At 31.3% G+C, this 3,257-nt stretch overlaps 1 pseudogene; it reads right to left on the bottom strand.

Annotated features, from left to right (window-relative positions):
* Positions 1-634: 634 nt before the first annotated feature.
* LOC122095044 lies at positions 635-734 on the bottom strand (annotated as a pseudogene).
* Positions 735-3,257: the final 2,523 nt, after the last annotated feature.

Raw genomic sequence — 3,257 nt, 5'->3', positions numbered from 1 at the left:
TCCATCTTTGTGTCCTTCCAAAATATTCTCACAATACAAAGTAACAGCAATATCTTACTGTAAAAATTCATGGATTCCATGGTATTCTTCCAAGTGAATTGCCTGACTTTGATATCAAAATGTATTCAAGACTTGTTTGTATATATCTATAATGATTTCTGCAGAGTTTGTGATTTTTTTAAATCAGAAATAAGTTTAACTTACCTGTTGAAATGAGTAGTAAAGAAACTAAAAATATTTCTGGTACTTGTCTGAAAAAGTTTATTTTAAAATAGTCTGTATTCTGTTTGTATAATGTCCAAAATCTATTTCATTCTCTCCAAATATAATACTTTGAATTCTACGTTGATTTATAATATATAGGTTCAATAATAAATGTGTCGTTTCAGATTGCATTCCATATAGAAACAGTTTAAGATTCCGTTTTTCCTAGGTCCTTATAGTATTTTATTTCTTTGGGATAAAATGACAATGTTATCTAATTTCAAATGTTTTGTAAAGGTTACGCTATATAAAGGCCTTTCTAAGATGAAGAGTTAATACACTGAAGACAAACTTTTAATTCTATGAACTAAATGTATTCTTTCACTTGTATCTTTGTAATCAACTTTTTAATAACTGTTTTTCATTTCTTGAATCCGAAGAATACTTCACAAATTTCCATATCATCCTTGTGGAAGTGCCATGTAATTCTCTGTATTGTTGCAATTTGGGTAGATGTGCTGCTGAAGCATATAGTATCTTGTAAATTTAAGTAGTTAATGATGCAATCTTAATATAGGCATATATCTTTCGTTGCCTATTTATAACAAGGAAACCTTATTGTTCCTAGCAATGCTATTGATCTTATTTCCCTAAAATTCTGTGTAGAGTGGGGAAAAATGTATATTGTTTAATCAATTGCTCACATTTCAAACTTTTTTGTCAATGACTATTTTAAGTCTTTTTCATTTTAAACCTGATCATACTTTGAAGCCTTTATAGCTAGGTCCAAAGGTGATGGCTTTTTCAAGTACTTATTTGTCCAACTGAGTTAGATTTGTGGAGCTAAGGGATTCAAAGTAAGTTTTGCTCAAGAGCTACTTCTAAACTTGTGCAGCTTAAAATGTCCCAAATGAGGTCTTACTGGCACAAATGTCTCCCTGACCCTTTCCCATTCTTCCATGTAGGAACAGACACACCAGAGTATCTTACCCTGACAGCAAAGATTGTCTTACTGCAACAAAATTAATCTTAGTTACAAGGGATCATAGAGAGATGAACAGTTCAGACAGCACTGTTCAGACTAAAGGTATTTTATCAAAATATAATTGTTTATTTTACCTATCATTTCAAAAGTATCTAAAGCCAAGAAGGTGAAAAATCATTCATATGCATGATTACCTAAAGTCCTGGTCTGTCTACCTTCCAACCAGGCAGGAACTTACACTACAGCATTTACATCACCAAATATTTCCATAGCTGCAGGAGAAGTCCATATATTTCTCCTCGATTTTAGGCCTTAAATTGGTAATATTTTTATCACATTTTTTCCTCTTGCCTCCAGTCTCTAAATCTACAAATGGTAAATCTTTAGGCCTAACCCTACCAAACACTGAGGTAGAGATAATGGAATAAAACTTTAAAACAGAGTTGCCGTTGATATCCTAACAAGAACAGAACAATGCAAAACATGTGTCTTTTTATTATATTACATATACTTATATAATTTATACTTATATGTGCTGATTTTATATTTTACACAGTGAAACTTACTAGAATCAGTTGATAATTTGAGAAATAAATTTATATTTATTTATTCCAATAAATACAATTGGAATATAAATAATTAGGTTTAGAGTATATATTAGAATATAAAAGTATCAATGCAATGTCTTTTGGGATATCTTCTAAATATTCTTGGTCATCTTAATTCACATGGTAAAAAAACAATGTTGTTTTCCTCTAATCTATAAGGAATTTTACACTGCTGCTCTGTTTATTGTTTAACTCTCTGGTCCCAAACTATTTTTGAATCCTATTTTTGAACCCAAATTTTGCTGATGTTATTTCGAAAAAGTATTATTCTTTTGCAGGACCCAGGGTTCCTAGTATCCCAGGTCCCAGTTATCCACATCATCAGATAAGAAGGGCAAGACGTCTCACCTAGGCCCATGCAATATGCCATCAGAAAGTAATTGAAGACCCATTTCAAATTCTCATTTCCTATAATATTTCAGGTCCTCAATTCCTTGAGACATAGGAATTAGCAGTAAGCAATTGTGAAATGCAAGGCAACATAAAGATGAGATAAAAAAATTCTGAGAGAAAGTACTGTAATTCAAATTTCCAATTTACAGATGACCAGCCCATATGAGTGAGCAAGATCACAAATTTCACAAGATTACTTTTAATACCTCTCTCCTAACGATTAATGAAATATTTCAGTCCAGCATATGTAGGCCAAAAAAATAGTTCCTGGAATGATAGATCCATAATTGGTCTACCAAGGCCCGAAAAATTTGACTTCGAGGTCAAATATAATTCAGAAAAAACATTAATTGAGAAGATCCTTAGTGCTTCAAAACACTGGTACTTCAGTAAAACTTGGTTCTGTAGTATAAAAATGTTGTCATTCTCAATCCAATGATAACCTACATTTAATCTCCTGAAAGTATACTCCTTTTCAAATAAACTTTTTAAAATCACATTCGCCAAAATAACATTTGACAAGTAGATGATACTTAGTGACATTAAAAGTTTTTCAAGTGGAGGGAGCAATTTACAATAGAGTGGATTTATTTACCCAGCACTAATGTCAAATAGTTTCAACCATTCATTAAAGTGTAGAAATAATACCACCCACCCTTTGTGTTGTTCAGTAGGTGCCTTGCCGAAATGTGTTAAATAGATCAGCCTCCCATGTTTCAAACCCAAACATTAGCTAATAAAGTAAATTTCATCACATAATGAGGTACATTTTAAAAAGTCACAAATAGTTGCCTTATCATATGTTGTTTTATGTTTTCCCTGTCTGTCTAACATAGTAAAAACTATGACTTGAAGTCTTGAATATGGGTACTCATCAGAGATGTGACAAACATAAAATCTGTCTTCTATATCTATCATATTTCTCTATAGTAGTAATTATTATTTTTCTTTTTTTCCAAAACATATAGGTAGCAGAAAATACTATCCCATGTAAAATAAAATAATCACAAACCATTGTACAAAGGCATTTATAAAAATTGGTAGTTAGGAATACATTCTAAGCCATT

The sequence above is a fragment of the Dipodomys spectabilis genome, unplaced genomic scaffold (genome assembly GCF_019054845.1).
Source record: "Dipodomys spectabilis isolate Male_0828 unplaced genomic scaffold, ASM1905484v1 ptg000332l, whole genome shotgun sequence".
Classification (NCBI taxonomy): domain Eukaryota; kingdom Metazoa; phylum Chordata; class Mammalia; order Rodentia; family Heteromyidae; genus Dipodomys; species Dipodomys spectabilis.
The sequence above is the reverse complement of the archived record's forward strand: the minus strand, read 5'-3'. Positions and strand labels throughout refer to the sequence as shown.